This window comes from Hyla sarda, chromosome 4, assembly GCF_029499605.1.
Source record: "Hyla sarda isolate aHylSar1 chromosome 4, aHylSar1.hap1, whole genome shotgun sequence".
Taxonomy (NCBI): Eukaryota; Metazoa; Chordata; class Amphibia; order Anura; family Hylidae; genus Hyla; species Hyla sarda.
This window is the reverse complement of record NC_079192.1, coordinates 49,854,283-49,872,702: the sequence shown is the minus strand read 5'-3', so window position 1 is coordinate 49,872,702 and position 18,420 is coordinate 49,854,283. Positions and strand designations below refer to the sequence as shown.

Below are 18,420 nucleotides of genomic sequence, written 5' to 3'. Positions count from 1 at the left end.
TCTCAGTGAGGGCGTGGAATACGGTACTGCTATAAGTCACTGTGACCTAGGAGGATAATCCATCTCTGATGAAGGAAAGCATTACTTTCCGAAACACGTTAGATGCTTTTTGGCTTTGCGCTCTCTCTGTAGTAGTGACGTCACTCGCAGCGCTAGGTCACAGCACTCTGTAATCCACTAACAGTACAGCAAGCCGGTGAGACGCCACCGGCCGGGGCAGATCTCCCGGCTAATAGGCTGACTGGAACCACGGACTTCTATAAACTACTCCAAACACAAAAAGCAAGTACAACGGGACAAGCTACATACTATCAAGGATGCGGACTTATAGCTTTGCAGGAGATCAAGTGGAGACAAGAGCTTTCCTCTGGGCAGAGATTCTGAGTACACTCCTCATCAGGATTTTAGTAAGTGAGCCTCTATTACTATTTATAGTTTTTATTATTAGAGCGCCGATACACATTTATATATATTGTGTACAGCTCCATTTTTGGTGGTCTTAGCCGAGATCCACCTATTGTATCTAGGCAGCTTGTACACGATCTATTCAGCGCTGGTGTAATCTTTCCATTTTGATTGCTAATACTGTTCAGTGCTATGTATAGGACATAGCACTGCTCAGTATTATCGGTCATCTTCTGCTCTGGTCTGCTCGATCTCAGACCAGAGCAGAAGACCCTGGGAGACAGCCGGAGCTAGGGGGGGACCTCCAGCCGCATGCTGGATGATCGGGTCCCTGCGGCAGCGTTGTAAGCAATCCGATCATCCATTCAAAGTACCGCCACACTGCAGATGCCGTGATCTGTATTGATCACGGCATCTGAGGGGTTAATGGTGGATATTCACGCGATCGCGGATGTCCGCCATTACCGGCGGGTCCCTGGCTGCTGATAGCGTAAATGACGTCATGGTGCGCTAAGTACCACGTCAGCATGACGTACATTTACGCCAGCAAAGTGTTGTGAAATGGTGCACAGCATCTTAGATAATAGAGACACCTATGAAAAATTACCCAAAGACCCAACTAATACTTGCCTATAGAAACTCAAGGTGATTTTGTCTTCTGCACAGTCAAATGGTCTGATATCTGAAAACAAAGCAAAATTTATCTTTATTCAACAACCAACTATTTCTACTTTTTATGCACTTCCTAAAATGCATAAAAGGATAAGTACTTTAAAAGGGCATCCCATAGTTTCGAGGAACGACAATTTGACACAAGGAGCAAGCTGCTATATTTATAAAATACTGGCTCCCTTTGTACCTTCTCTTTCTTCTTTTCTAAAAGACACCAAGACACTGCCTCAAAGATTAATGATTTACTAGTCACGGATACCACTTGACTTATGAGTTTAGATGTTGAAAATGTGTTTAGCAATATACAGTACAATTTGTGTTAAACAGCTATCAACACTTTTCTGAACACCAAGAGTAGACACTTTAAAAGACACAATTCTTTTGTCACTCAATTACTTTCCTTTGTCCTTACACGCAATTATTTTCTCTTTGGCAGTAACTTTTACCACCATGTGAAGGGTTCCGCCATGGGGATCACCTATGCCCCCACTTATGCAAATCTTTTTTTAGGGTGGCGAGAGAGCACTATAGTTTTTGGTGATGATTTGAGTTGGTTCACTAAACACATTTTATTTTGGCGGAGGTACATTGATGATATTTAGATTTTTTGGGATGGGTCACGTTTTTTGTTTAGAGAACTTGTCAACAGACTATGTCAGAATAAGATAGGTATGAAATGTACCTCTGAAATAGGCAGAAGATCCATCAACTTCCTTGATATCTTGATATCACCATATACATTGATGAAAATAATAAAATTCAAACCAATATTTATCGCAATCCCACTGCTATAAAAGAGCTTACTACATTGGGAAAGCTGGCATCCTGCATCCTTGAGAAGGAGTATTCCTGTAGGTCAGTACCTCAGAGCCAAGGAGAAATTGCTCTGAGGAAAATTACTTTTTGGAGGAAAGTAAAAACTTGATAATGAAAATCCAACAGAGAGGCTATCCGGCTCAAAATATGCAGAAAGCCTATAATCCACCAATAGAGCAGAACTATTGGGTGATAAACGTAAAGACAAGTAACAAGATGACAACATTAAGTGCATAGGAACTTATGACGCTTACTCTGAACGCTTTTAGGGAATCTTAAAATCCTCTAGCATATTTTACCATCTGATTCGGACCTAAGAAATAAGGTAGGTCCGAGACCAAGCATCATCTATCGTAGAGGTCCAAGTTTACGTGACATTTTAGTGCATAGTCACCATAAAAATGTGGAAAAAAATTGGGAATCAAGCCCAATCGCATGGTTACCTTAATCACCACAGGGGACTTTCCCTTGTGGACATTGTACTAACTGTAAATTTCTACCAAAACTAAGACCCTACTAAGAGAAGAAGCCTGATAGATTTACCGTCTAGCAAATCGTAGTCCTAATGGCCTAAATGAAGGCTTTAAGTTGTCTGTGTTCTTGGAATAATCTCAGAAATATTAAATAAATGTAAATAAGGTAATATTCTACACCAAAAGGTTGGCAGAACTTCTGGTCAAGAATACTTAACATATAATAGTATTTACTATTGGTAAAATCATAAATATTCTGATATATACAGTATAATAAAAATAATATCCAATAGAACATTATAAAATACTTACCATGATAGGAGTAATGTCCATGTGTGGAAAGGCCATGCGACCCATTATATTAACATCTAAAAAGAAATGATAAAATATATCAGAGCGATCAATAAGTTAAAGGGGTACTCCGGTGGAAAACTTTTTTTTTTAACCCCTTAACGATGCAGGACGTATATTTACGTCCTGCACCGGCTCCCGCCATATGAAGCGGGGTAGCGCTGCGACCCCACATCACATTGCATCGGCCCTGGCGCTCATCAACGGCTGGGACCCGCGGCTAATACCACACATCGCCGATCGCGGCAATATGCGGTATTAACCCTTTAGAAGCGGCGGTGAAAGCTGACCGCCGCTTCTAAAGTGAAAGTGAAACTATCCCAGCTAGTCAGTCGGGCTGTTCAGGACCGCCGTGGTGAAATCGCGGTGTCCCGAACAGCTTACAGTACACCGGGAGGGCCCTTACCTGCCTCCTCGGTGTCCAATCGACGAATGACTGCTCCAAGCGCCGATAACGCCGAAAACACTGATCACAGGCGTGTTAATAGACGCCAGTGATCAGCATGAGAGATCAGTGTGTGCAGTGTTATAGGTCCCTATGTTTAAAAAAAGTGTTAATAAAGGTCATTTAACCCCTTCCCTAATAAAAGTTTGATTCACCCCCCTTTTCCCATAAAAAAAAATAAAACAGTGTAAATAAAAAAAATAAACATATGTGGTATCGCCGCGTTCGAAAATGTCCAAACTATAAAAATATATCATTAATTAAACCGCACGGTCAATGGCATACGCGCAAAAAAATTCCCAAAAAGTCCAAAAAAGTCACTTTTTATACCATTAAAAAATGAATAAAAAGTGATCAAAAAGTCTGATCAAAACAAAAATCATACCGATAAAAACTTCAGATCGCTGCGCAAAAAATGAGTCCTCATACCGCCCTGTACGTGGAAAAATAAAAAAGTTATAGGGGTCAGAAGATGACATTTTTAAACGTATACATTTTCCTGCATGTAGATTTTTTCCAGATGGAAGACAAAATCAAACCTATATAAGTAGGGTATCATTTTAACTGTATGGACCTACAGAATAAGGATAAGGTGTCATTTTTACCGAAATATGCACTGCGTAGAAACGGAAGCCCCCAAAAGTTACAAAATGGTGTTTTTTCTTCGATTTTGTCGCACAATGATTTTTTTTTTTTCGTTTCGCTGTGAATTTTTGGGTAAAATGACTAATATCACTGCAAAGTAGAATTGATGACGCAAAAATTAAGCCATAATATGGATATTTAGGTGGAAAATTTCAAGGGTTATGATTTTTAAAAGGTAAGAAGGAAAAAACGAAAGTGCAAAAACTGAAAAACCCTGAGTCCTTAAGGGGTTAAATGAACTGGTGTCAGAAAGTTAAACAGATTTGTAAATTACTTCTATAAGAAAAAAAATATTAATCCTTTCAGTACTTTTTAGCAGCTGTTTGCTACAGAGGAAAATCTTTATTTTTTGTATTTCTTTTTTGTGCTGTCCACAGTGCTCACTGCTGACACCTAATGACCGTATCAGGAACTGTCCAGAGCAGGAGAAAATCCCCATAGCAAACCCATGCTACTCTGGACAAAGAAAATTTCCTCTGTAACATACAGCTGCTAAAAAGTACTAAAAGTATTAAGATTTACAGATAAGTAATTTACAAATCTGTTTAACTTTCTGGCACCAGTTCATTTAAAAAAAAAAGGTTACCACCGGAGTACCCCTTTAGCAACATGAAGCATAAAATAATTATAAAAAATATACATATATTTATAAATAAATATATATACATCTAAATATAAAAATATATATATATATATATATATATATATATATATATATATATATTTATATATAGGAAATCATATGTATTTAATTAATAATAATGTAGCAATATCTACCTATAAAGCAAATCATTGTTTACAGTGGTGAATGAGTCTGATCCTCATAAAAAATGTGACATCTCACAATAACTTCTTTTATTGATCTTTCTTTTAATGATCATTAGATACTGGACAAATATTGATATACCGTATATACTCGAGTATAAGCCGACCCGAATATAAGCTGAGGCCCCTAATATATTATCCCCCCTGTCATCATCCAGACCCCCGTCATTAACACCCTCATCATCATCACCCTGTCATCATCACCGCCTGTCATCATCCCACCTTCATCATCACCACCTATAATCATCCCCCTGTCATCATCCCACACCCCCTTCATCATCACCGCCTATCATCATCCCCCTATCATCATCCTACACCCCCCCTTCATCATCACCGCCTGTCATTACCCTGTCATCATCCCACACCCCCCCTTCATCATCACCGCTTGTCATTACCCTGTCATCATCCCACACCACCCCCTTCATCATCACCGCCTGTCATTACCCTGTCATCATCCCACACCACCCCCTTCATCATCACCGCTTGTCAATGTCTGATTTAACAGTGGTCTGCAACCTGCGGACCACCAGATGTTCCAAAACTACAATTCCCAGCATGCCCGGACAGCCATCAGCTGTCCGGGCATGCTGGGAGTTGTAGTTTTGAAACATCTGGAGGTCCACAGGTTGAAGACCACTGCGGCCTTGGTCATCATCCAGACCCCCCCCCCCCCCTTTAGTTAAGTACTCACCTCCGTGCGGCGGGACGTTAGGGTGAGCTGGTCCGGGCCATCTGTGCTGCAGGGACCATCCGGTGGGAGGGATAGTCGTTCTGGGCTGTCCGTCTTCACCAGGGGGGCCTCTTCTCCACGCTTCGCGCCCGGCCCCGGAATAATGAAATTGCCTTGACGACGACGCACAGGGACGTTCATGAGCAACGTCCCTGTGCGTCGTCGTCAAGGCAACGTCATTACCCCGGGGCCGGGTGTGAAGCGCGGAGAAGAGGCCCCCCTGGTGAAGATGGACAGCCTGGAACGACTATCCCTCCCCACCGGACGGTCCTGCAGCACAGATGGCCCGGACCAGCTCACCCTAACGTCCCGCCGCGCGGAGGTGAGTACTTAACTAAAGGGGGGGGGTCTGGATGATGACCAAGGCCGCAGTGGTCTTCAACCTGCGGACCTCCAGACGTTTCAAAACTACAACTCCCAGCATGCCCGGACAGCCGATGGCTGTCCGGGCTTGCTGGGAGTTGTAGTTTTGAAACATCTGGAGGCCCGCAGGTTGAAGACCACTGAGGGCGGAAAGTTCACTCGAGTATAAGCCGAGGGGGGTGTTTTCAGCATGAAAAATCATGCTGAAAAACTCAGCTTATACTCGAGTATTTACGGTAATATGGTTATATGTATAGTCAGATTCACCTGGATATAAGTATATAAATGATAGCTTTCCTAATACAAGTTCCCTTATATGCGCGGCTTTTCTTTTCCTTTTTGTTATTCTGAAGTTACATTTATGTTATACTGAAGTATAATTGTATATAATTCTAAGAATTGCGATTTTGCGCAGCAGGGTTAAGTTAATTGATATGAATGTCTCCATAAGCACAGTATAGACAATACTGCCAGTGTAAAAGGAAAAGTTTTTCGCAGTCTACCCACAATTAGTGCCGTGATATAGGTTAAGTTCGGATAAATGTGCAGACAGCGGGATTGTCGTGCAAGATCGTGGACACTTGACTGGTGCTGTTGGTGATCACAATAGGCCTATTGTGATCCCCTACAGCGCCGGTCACATGTCCACGATTCATATGACTAACAAATTTTAACCTCAGGATGATGCTACCGACAAGGATTGGCTAAAAATGAAATTTTTCATTTGCACAGCCCACTGTTTCAAAGATTTGTCAAACGCCAGTGGAGTGTAAATGCTCACTACCCCTTATTACATTCCATGAGGGGTGTCGTTTCTGAAATGGGGTCACATGTGGGGGGGGGGGGGTCCATTGTTCTGGCACCATTGGGGCTTTGTAAACACACATGGTCCCCGACTTCCATTCCAAACAAATTCTCTCTCAAAAGGCCCAATGGAGCTCCTTCTCTTCTGAGCATTGTAGTGCGCCCGCAGAGCACTTTACATCCACATATGGGGTATTTCCATACTCAGAAGAAATTTGGTTATAAATTTTGGGTGGCTTTTTCTCCTATTACCCCTTGTGAAAATGAAAAATTTGGGGTAACACCAGCATTTTAATGAAAAAAATAAAATTTTTCATTTTCACATCCCCCTGGGGTGATTTTTTTTTTTTTTTTTTGCTGTTCTGGCACCATGGGAGTTTCCTAAATGCGACATGCACCCCAAAAACATTTTCCATTTTACCAAAGTTCGCTCTCCAAAATCCCATTGTTGTTCCTTCCCTTCTGAGCCCTCTAGTGCACCCAGAGAGCACTTTACATCCACATATGAGGTATTTCCTTACTCGAGAGGAATTTGTTTACAAATTTTGGGGAGCTATTTTACCTTTTACCCCTTGAAAAAATAAAAAATGGGACGACAATAACATGATAACAAGGGTAAATAAACTTTCTGAATGTCATTTTGAATACTTTGAGGGGCGCAGTTTTCATAATGGGGTCCATTATGGGGTATTTCTAACATAAAGACCCTCAAATTCACTTCAAAACTAAACTGGTACCTGAAAAATTCAAATTTTGAAATTTTCGTGTAAAATTAGAAAATTGCTGCTAAACTTTGAAGCCCTCTGATGTCTTCAAAAAGTTAAAACATGTCAACTTTATGATGCAAACATAAAGTAGACATATTGTATATGTGAATCAATATATAATTTATTTGGAATGAAGATTTTCCTTACAAGCAGAGAGCTTCAAAGTGAAAAAATGCAAATTTTTCAAGAAATGTTGAAATTTTTCACCAAGAAATGATGCAAGTATTGACGAAAATTTACCACTAACATGAAGTAGAAGTCACGAAAAAACTATCATGGACTCAAATTAATAACTAAAAGCATCCAAGAGTTATTAATGCATAAAGTAGCAGTGGTCAGATGTGCAAAAAATGCCCTGCCCTTAACCCCTTAAGGACCGGGGGTTTTTCCGTTTTTGCACTTTCGTTTTTTGCTCCTTGCCTTTAAAAAATCATAACTCTTTCACTATTGCACCTAAAAATCCATATGATTGCTTATTTTTTGTGCCACCAATTGCTTATTTTTTGCACCACTACTTTGTAATGACGTCAGTCATTTTGCCCAAAAATCTACGGTGAAACGGAAAAAAAAATCATTGTGAGACAAAATTGAATAATAAAACGCCGTTTTGTAACTTTTGGGGGCTTCCGTTTCTACGTAGTACATTTTTCGGTAAAAATGACACCTTATCTTTATTCTGTAGGTCCATATGGCTAAAATGATACCCTACTTATATAGGATTGATTTTGCCATACTTCTGGAAAAAATCATAACTTCATGCAGGAAAATTTATATGTTTAACCCCTTAAGGACCGGAGGTTTTTCCGTTTTTACATTTTCGTTTTTTGCTCCTTGCCTTTAAAAAATCATAACTCTTTCAAATTTACACCTAAAAATCCATATGATGGCTTATTTTTTGCGCCACCAATTCTACTTTGTAATGACGTCAGTCATTTTGCCCAAAAATCTATGGTGAAGCGGGAAAAAAATCATTGTGCGACAAAATTGAAAAAAAAAGCTGTTTTGTAACTTTTGGGGGCTTCCGTTTCTACGTAGTACAATTTTCGGTAAAAATTACACCTGATATGTATTCTGTAGGTCCATACGATTAAAATGATACCCTACTTATATAGGTTTGATTTTGTCGGACTTCTGGAAAAAATCATAACTACATGCAGGAAAATTAATACGTTTAAAATTGTCATCTTCTGACCCCTATAACTTTTTTATTTTTCTGTGTATGGGGCGGTATGAGGGCTCATTTTTTGCGCCGTGATCTGAAGTTTTTAACGGTACCATTTTTGCATTGATAGGACTTATTGATCACTTTTTATTCATTTTTAAATGATATAAAAAGTGACCAAAAATGCACTATTTTGGACTTTGGAATTTTTTTGCGCGCACGCCATTGACCGAGCGGTTTAATTAATGATATATTTTTATAATTTGGACATTTCCGCACGCGGTGATACCACATATGTTTATTTTTATTTTTATTTACACTGTGTTTTTTTTTTTATTGGAAAAGGGGGGTGATTCAAACTTTTAATAGGGGAGGAGTTAAATGATCTTTATTCACTTTTTTTTTCACTTTTTTTTTGCAGTGTTATAGGTCCCATAGGGACCTATAACACTGCACACACTGATCTTCTATGTTGATCACTGGTTTCTCATAAGAAACCAGTGATCAACGATTCTGCCGCATGACTGCTCATGCCTGGATCTCAGGCACTGAGCAGTCATTCGGCGATCGGACAGCGAGGAGGCAGGAAGGGGCCCTCCCGCTGTCCTGTCAGCTGTTCGGGATGCCGCAATTAGCCGCGGCTATCCCGAACAGCCCGACTGAGCTAGTCGGGAACTTTCACTTTCACTTTTAGCCGCGATCGGCGCTGCGCGCTATTAGAGGCGGGTCCCGGCTTCACTATGACGCCGGGCCCGCCATGATATGACGCGGGGTTACTGTGTAACCCCGCGTTATATCAGAAGAGCAGGACCAAGGACGTACCGGTACGTCCTTGGTCCTTAAGGGGTTAAAATTGTCATCTTCTGACCCCTATAACTTTTTTATTTTTCCGCGTATGGGGGCTCATTTTTTGCGCCGTGATCTGAAGTTTTTAGCGGTACCATTTTTGTATTGATAGGACTTATTGATTGCTTTTTATTCATTTTCTCATGATATAAAAAGTGACCAAAAATGCACTATTTTGGACTTTGGAATTTTTTTGCGCGTACGCCATTGACCGTGCGGTTTAGTTAACGATATATTTTTATAATTCGGACATTTCCGCACGCGGCGAACCATATATGTTTATTTTTATTTACACTGTGGTTTTTTTTTTTATGGGAAAAGGGGGGTGATTCAAACGTTTAATAGGGAAGGGGTTAAATGACCTTTATTCACTTTTTTTCCCACTTTTTTTTGCAGTGTTATAGCTCCCATAGGGACCTATAACACTGCACACACTGATCTTTTACATTGATCAATGGTTTCTCATAGGAAACCAGTGATCGATGATTCTGCAGCTTGACTGATCATGTCTGGATCTCAGGCACTGAGCAGTCATTCGGCGATCGGACAGCGAGGAGGCAGGTAGGGACCCTCCTGCTGTCCTATAAGCTGTTCGGGATGCCGCGATTTCGCCGCGGCTATCCCGAACAGCCCACTGAGCTAACCGTCACTTTTTACTTTCACTTTTAGCCGCGTGGCTCAGCTTTGAGTGCGCGGCTAAAGGGTTAATAGCGCGCGGCACCACGATCAGTGCCGCACGCTATTAGCGGCGGGTCCCGGCTTCACTATGACGCTGGGCCCGCCGTGATATGATTCTGGGTCACCGTGGGACCCCGCGTTATATCACAGGAGCGGGACCAAGGACGTACTCATACGTCCTTGGTCTTTAACCCCTTAAGGACGCAGCCCTTTTTCACCTTAAGGACTGAGCCCTTTTTCGCAATTCAGACCACCGTCATATTACGAATTAATAACGCGAAAACGCTTTTACCGAATATTCTGATTCTGAGATTGTTTTTTCGTGACATATTCTACTTTATTTTGGTGGTAAATTTTCGGCGTCACGTGCATCCTTTTTTGGTGAAAAATCCCCAAATATCATGAAAATTTTGCATTTTTCTAACTTTGAAGCTCTCTACTTGTAAGGAAATTGGATATTCCAAATAAATTTTATTTTTATTCACAAATACAATATGTCCACTTTATGTTGGCATCATAAAATGGACATATTTTTGCTTTTTGAAAAAATTAGAGGGCTTCAAAGTAGAGCAGCAATTTTCAAAAATTTCATGAAAATTGCTAAATCTGAAGGGACAGATGTTACAGAACTACAACTCCCAGCATGCCTGGGCAGTGGGGGCATGCTGAGAGTTGTAGTTTGGCAACATCTGGAGGGCTACCGTTTGGGCACCACTGTAACAGTGGTCTCCAAACTGTGACCCTCCAGATGTTGCAAAACTACAACTGCCAGAATGCCCAGACAGCCTTTGGCTGTCTGGGCATGCTGGGAGTTGCAGTTTGGCCTTCCTAGTGGTTGCCACAGTAAAGATCGTTTTACTTTCACTTTCACCCCCCACCGTCGATTCCCTACCTGAGCAAGTATCCAGCAGGCTCCAGCGAAGATCCCGGGTCCCCAGGCATCTTCTCCTGCAGGTACGGCCTCCATCTTCTTCCCAGATCCCCACGACATCCAGGGGCGGGAAGAACGGGGGTTGCCATGGCAACCCCCTGTCCTGCCCTGCCATTGGTCAGAACTCTGTTCTGATTAATGGCAGGGGATAGGAGGAGATCGCAGCTTTGCGACCTCACTCCTATCCCTTAGGCTGTTCGGGGCTGTTGCTAACAGCTCCGATCAGCCCTATTTTCCGGGTGATCGGGTCACCAGAGACCCGATCAGCCCGGAATTGGAGAAAATCGCATGTCTGAATTGACATGCGATTTTCTCCGATTGCCGACATGGGGTGTCTCAGGACCCCCCTGGGCGATGTGCCGGGGTGCCGGGGCAGTTGTTTGACTGGCTTTTTCAGTATGAAATACTGAAAATTGTCTAATGAAAGCAATTGCAAAACCTATTGGTTATACATGCTTTACAACATATCAAAAGTTTTTGTATCTGACAGTGCCCATTTAAAGGGGTAGTCCAGTGGTGAAAAACGTATCCCCTATCCTAAGGATAGGGGATAAGTTTGAGATCGCGGGGGGTCCGACCGCTGGGGCCCCCCGCGATCTCTCTGTACGGGGCCCCGGCTCTCCGCCGAGATAGCGGGTGTCGACCCCCGCACGAGGCGGCGGCCGACACGCCCCCTCAATACATCTCAATGGCAGAGCCGGAGATTGCCGAAGGCAGCGCTTCGGCTCTGCCATAGAGTTGTATTGAGGGGGCGTGTCGGCCGCCGCTTCGTGCGGAGGTCAACACGCCCCCTTCCCGCGGGCTGTCGGGGCTCCGTATAGGAGATCGCGGGGGGCCCAAGGGGTCGGACCCCACGCGATCTGCAACTTATCCCCTATCCTTAAGATAGGGGATAAATTGTAAACCACTGAGTCACCACTGGACTACTCCTTTAAGGTCAAAATGGGCTTGGTCCTTAAGGGGTTAAAGGTAGTCTTACATAGGGACACCACATAATAAATTTCCTTCTATTTCTTCCTTTATTCAAAGAAAAACATGACATAGTGAATGTAATTTTAAAACATTTCTGCCACCTAGTGGTAAATGAGCACAGCACCAAAGAATTTTATCATTAGTGGGAAAAAAAGCTAAGTTCTATTTATACGGGGGGGGGGGGGGGGTCTTTAGTTTAGGGTGATCCCAGCGGGGTTTTCACCTAAAGGTGTGTTGTTTTTTTTTATTTGAAAGACCCTTAGGGGATTTGTTGTATATAGCAGAAAAATTCCACTCAGAAATTCTGTTGCAGCAGAGTCCCATTGCTGCACCGAACACACGGCGGAATGTCTACGGTGGAAAACATATGCCAGAGAAATCCTGATTTTTGGCCTCCACCAACAGAATTGACATGTCCCCCTTGCCAATGCATTGCCGTCTATGGTGTATTTCCGAGCGGTCCAAGGATCGGCATGTATTGCCAACACCTGCTATTTGCAGAATCTCCACTTGTTTTCCGGTCACACATCCCGCAAATATTTTGTTGTGTGAACATGGCCTTAAAGGGGAACTCCGCCCCTAGACATCTTATCCCCTATCCAAAGAATAGGGGATAAGATGTCAAATCGCCGGGGTCATACCTTTACTCCCTGCATCCTGAACTGGTTAAAAAATCAAAATCCTTTCAGTATCAGCTGCTGTATGCCTCAGAGGAAGTTGAGTCCTTTGTTGTTGTTCTTTCCAGTCTGACCACAGTGCTCTCTGCTGACACCTCTGTCAATGTCAGGAACTGTCCAGAGCAGGAGAGGTTTGCTATGAGGATTTGCCCCAACTCTGGACAGTTCCTGACATGGACAGAGGTGTCAGCAGAGAGCACTCTGGTCAGACTGGAAAGAACTACACAAATTCCTCTGGATCATACAGCAGATGATGAGTACTTAAAGGATTAAGATTTACTAATCTGTTTAACTTTCTTGCACCAGTTTATTTGAAAAAAATTGTTATTCACCGGAGTACCCCTTTAACCCCTTAACGACCATGGACGTATATATGCTCCCGACTCGAGCCTGTGCCATACCAGCCGGCCCCAGCTGATTCCTGGTGCTGGGGGTCAGCGTTATTAGCCGACATGCGGCGATTGCCGCGGCCGTCTATTAACCCTTTAGATCGCCGCTGTCAAAGCTGACAGCGGCGTCTGAAGGTACCTTTAACTGCTCCCTGGTGGTCCAGTGGAGTGGATCGACCCCCACCCCGCAGTGAGATGGCGGGGGGGGGGGGCGACCCACTGCAGAGGTAGCTGAAGGGCTTACCTCATGTCCTGTGCTGGCTGCGGCTCTGACAATGATAAAGCGCAGAGCACACAGATCAATGCGGTTCTGTGGAACCACATTGATCTGTATGAGGAATCAAATGATTCCTCCTAAAAGTCCCCTAAGGGAACTAAAAGTGTAAAAAAAAAAAAGTTCAAAAAAGTTCAAAAACACAAACATTAACCCCTTCCTTATTAAAAGTTAAAATCAGACCCCTTTTCCCAAATTCCATATAAAAAATATATAAACAATAAATATAAGCATATGTGGTATCGCCGGGTGCGTAAATATCCAAACTATAAAAATATAAGGTTAATTTAACCGCACGGTCAATGGCATACACGTAAAAATATTCCAAAGTCCCAAATTGCGTATTTTTGGTCCCTTTGTATACCCTAAAAATTTTTATAAAAAGTGATCAAGTCTGATCAAAACAATCATGGTACCAATAAAAACTTCAGATCACGGCACAAAAAATGAGCCCCATACCACCCCGTATACGGAAAAATAAAAAAAGTTATAGGGATCAGAAGATGACAATTTCAAACATACTAATTTTAGTACATGTAGTTATAATTTTTTTTTTGTAATAAAATAAAGAAAACCTATATAAATTGGTTATCATTGTAACTGTATGGACCTACAAAATAAATATATGGTGTCATTTTTACCGAAAATTGCACTGCGTAGAATCGGAAGCCTCCAAAAGTTAAAAAATGGCAGTTTTTTTTTTCCAATTTTGCCCCAAAAATATTTTTTTCTGGGTTTGCCGTAAATTTTGTGGGGAAATGATTGATGTCATTGCAAAGTACAATTGGTGGCGCAAAAAATAAGCACTCATGTAGGTGCAAAATTGAAAGTGTTATGATTTTTAGAAGGTGATGAGGAAAAAATGAAAGTGCAAAAAACGGAAAAACCTGTGGTCCTTAAGGGGTTAATATATATGTTATATTTATGTTATTACACAAATATAATCGTCATATACATAGGTCACATCCATTGGATTAAACAATATGGTAGATGCTTATTAATTGTTGATTCTCTAATTTGAATAATTAAATACAAACATTATATCTGACCTATTATTCACAGTGCACACTTATAGAATGAATATAGTATTAAAACAAATATAATTTTTTTTTTCCCAAAGTGGTGTATTTGGTATCTATATTTTAAATGACTTAACCTGGTAAGAGCTTGTGAGGTCTGACATACCCCACATTACTCTCTATAAACAAAACATTCTCTATAGTTGGTGAAGGGAAACAAGGACATAAATGTCAATTCAATCTGATTTAGAATCCAAAATGGTACCAAAATGTCTAGAAGAACTAGCTAAAATTACTTTGAAGCATTCTTATCTGTGATTTAAGGCTTATGACATTAAGATAGTAACCATTTGGAATTAACCATCTATTAATGTTAATAGACATTGTTAAAAGTTTATTTTTGATCGAGAGTGTTACCTTATGATCATAACTGGGGTCAGGGATATTAAATTCCTTAAGTTGGCACCGTCATTTGCAAAAACTTTTAATATAATGTAGATAATAATCTTTATCATTATTATTATTAGTATTAGTATTATTAGTAGTAGTAGTAGTAGTAATATACATTGATAAAAAAAAAAAAAAAATTTGGGGTAAAAAAAAAATACTCCATGTTTCTTACCACAAGGTTCCAGAACACCGACCCTACAGCTATAGCCTGTGTGAGCCAGGGGTGTGTCATAGAGCCTCAGTGCAAAGAACAGCCTGTCAGCTCTTAGGAGTGAGGGAGGAAGTTTTCACATTCCCCCTCCTACTCAGTAAACTGCATGCAGTGTGAGCAACATAAACAAGGAAATTAGGAGACATAAAAAATATAAAAGTAATCTTGTGACAGGGACACTTTTAAGGGGTTATCCAAGAACAGAAAAACAGAGTTAATTTCTTTCAAAAACCACTCCCCATCTGTCTCTGTTTTTATGTGGTAAGGGGTGTGATGCAAAGGGCAGATGGAATTACCCTAGGGGCAGATGGCATTAACCCCTTGTATTTGTGACGCCAGGCAGGGTTTATCCTGAATACCACCCAAAGGTATACCGCTGGATCCTGGGATATTCACGGGGGCAATAAAGACTCTGACGCCAAGTTACAGATAATGGTAGCTTAACTGAGGGCAGACAGGGTGAAAAGGCTATACAGTTCAGCCGGGCCCATGGCTTGCTGCGACTTGTAGTAGAGGTGGACAATTTAGTGCAGGCCACATTGACTAGACAGATGACTTTGACTTGACTGACTTGTGACTGACAAAACTGTGACTTACTTGCAGGTTTGTAGCTTGTGGCTGCAGACTAGACTTGAGGTCTCCTATGACTCTGGACACACACTTAGGCATGACTTGACCGGACCTCAGCAAATACTAAGAGACCGTGCAGTGGCTCCACCCAGGGATTATATGGGGGAGGCTCTGGTGGGGTCCCATTGGTCACCCATAAGTCACCTGGTCACTGATACCTCCTGGGTAACAATCACATGACAAATCACATGGTAAACAGTCTGCAGGAGGCTGCCTGACAGGGCAGCAAGGGTACGGGTAGCACCTCCTGTACTGGGCCACCACATTTCTATTTCTGGATAACCTCTTTAAGCCACATGGTGGTGACATCATAAAAATAGCCACACCCCACCAATTTCAATAGACAAAAGTTATCTGATTAACTTATTATACTGTTATTATTACTAAGAATTCGATTCTCTTTGAATGTAGCAATAACCTGCCTGCCTGCGCTACCATAGAAAGATGATGAAAAGCAGCAGCCAGACATATCTGCTTATCTGTCCTATCAACAACTATGTTATAATCCAACAAAACGCCACTGACTGTCCTCATACACATCAGAATGTCGCTAGGTCCTGATGACATCAGCAGATAGCCGCAATGTTTCCATTCACATCCCGCCAAGAACGCCAATGTCTACTGGCATTGTAGCCATTGAGGCCAGTTCAACAGAAAGCTGCAATACCAGATGCAGACTACGATAAAGAGTGGCGCTGTTTCTGAAAATAAGCATATAAACTCCATATATTGTCACAAATCCATCCTGACATATTTTATAAATAAATCTGCCTTTTTGTCTTATACTCCAGCAAATTACTTTGTACGCACGATTTCCATCTTTACCGAATTGGCAACAAATCGAGACTTTCTGTACTGAGCTCTAAATTCCTTTAGTTTTTTTTTTAAGTTGTCTGGAGATAAAATGCTCCATGATGTGCCTTGGTGAATCAGAGAGGCCTCGGTGAAAGGGGAGGGAGGTTCCATCTTTTCCATAGAACTGGAGAACAAGCCAGAACTTCATTAATCATATACCTGGCAAGAGAATGTTACTGCTATGGAGGAGGAACAGCGCAGAAGTCGTAGGTTAAGAAATGTCCCAGAGATTTTATACAGTCCTGTGCCAAGAAAAGTATAGAAAAACTCAAGGGTTTCCACACAAAAATAAAAATCATCTATATTGTAGTAAATCCAAAGTTAAGTTCACGGTCAAAGCTTGCTAAATATATTTTGTTTACTTTTACAGATTTTGCCAATCTTGTCCACCCCTATGATACACAATGGAGAGACACTCCTATGTTGACATCTGCGTTGGCCCTCCATTGATGGTGCAGAATATGGGGAAACTGAGTGAACCAGCGATAACTTTATTTCCGGTTAGATCTTGATGGAAACCAGATGGACGTCATTGAAGTCAATGGTTTCGGTCAGTGTCCATCTGGCATAGTTTTCTGACTCTGAAGCAGATGTGAACAAGGTCTTAGAAAATAAGAAAAGTCAGACAGATCTGATTTTGACTGGATCACCGACTATCTAATACAGTTTTTCTCAACCAGTGAGCCTCCAGCTGTTGCAAAACGACAACTCTCAGCATGCTGGGAGTTGTCGTTTTGCAACAGCTGAAGGCACACTGATTGGAAGACACTGGTCAAATATGTAAAGGGCTTTGTAAGGCAATGTTCACATGGCGTTAAATGCACGGAAAACACGTGCGGACATTCCGCACATTTGCCCGATCCGTCGGGCTCTAAGACCGTCTCGGAAATGCGCCATCTCATAGATGGCAATGCATTTCCAAGCGAAATCCACAAAAAGAATAAACAAGTCTATTCTTTTTAGGGATGCCAGAATCGGGATTTCAACTGTGTGAACAGTGCAGCAGAATCCTATTGAAATCAATGGGAGTCTGCTGCAGTGGAATGTCTGTTCGGAATATTCTGCTGGAATTCCGCACAGATATTCCTCAATGTGAACATGACCTGACTCTCCGTCGTCAATTTTACCAGTTTTAACATGGGAGCAGCAGAAGGTGAATATACTGATTTTTTTTTTTCCACATCAGCTGTTGGGATCCACCATGGAAATTTTGTTCTAAAATGATTATGATTTGGTTCATATTTTCTAGCAGATTTCCCTGTGGATTCATGGTGGGATTTGCAAATTCTGTAGCAAATTCTGACCCATAATCCTTTAATGAATATGACATCTTCCCCATACCATCCAAAACATAATTCTGTCCGGCTGCAGCTTCATCTTTGTCCCAGCTCAAGCACAGGCTGGGAAAAAGTCCAGTAAGTAAAGGTGGGACTCCTCTGTGCTCACTCCTGTCCTATAACAGATTACGATGCCAAAAATTTGCCCTCAAACAGTTGGGTATACCGAAAAATAAAAAATAAACAGTTATAGGGGTGAGAAAATGGCAATTAAAATAAATTTTTCAAAAAAAATTAGAATTTTTGTAATTTAGTAAAACACGATGCAAACTATACAAATTTGGTATTGTTTTAATCGTGACGACCTAAAGTATCAAGATTACAAAGTACAATTGGTAATGCAAAAAACAAGCTCTTATATGGGTGTGTAGATGAAAAAACAAAAGAGTTATGGCTATTAAAGGGCGAGGAGGAAAAACGAAAGGGCAACAACGAAAATTGTCCTTGTCCTTAAGTGGTTAATAACATATTAAGCTATACCCTCAAAAACAATAAGGTGCTGTCCAGCGCAGCCTCAAATTGGCACATATTCCAATATCAGGGGAAAATAGGCAACTCTGATTGGATAAGTTCAAAAATTATAAGGATGAAAAAGAACAATGCATCAATGTGGGCCACATACATTGACAACAATAGTAGTGTTTACTTCAAAATACATGTCCTGGAAAGGACACCACAAGGATGCTGAACCAA

General features: G+C 41.5%; 1 long non-coding RNA gene across 1 annotated transcript; it reads right to left on the bottom strand.

Moving 5' to 3' along the window:
* Positions 1 to 1,052: 1,052 nt before the first annotated feature.
* On the bottom strand, positions 1,053 to 17,036 carry LOC130367889 (uncharacterized). The gene is made up of 3 exons (XR_008892208.1): positions 16,550 to 17,036; positions 2,679 to 2,734; positions 1,053 to 1,087 (listed from the first exon to the last, which is right to left on the bottom strand). It is a non-coding gene; the product is annotated as an uncharacterized LOC130367889 (long non-coding RNA).
* Positions 17,037 to 18,420: the final 1,384 nt, after the last annotated feature.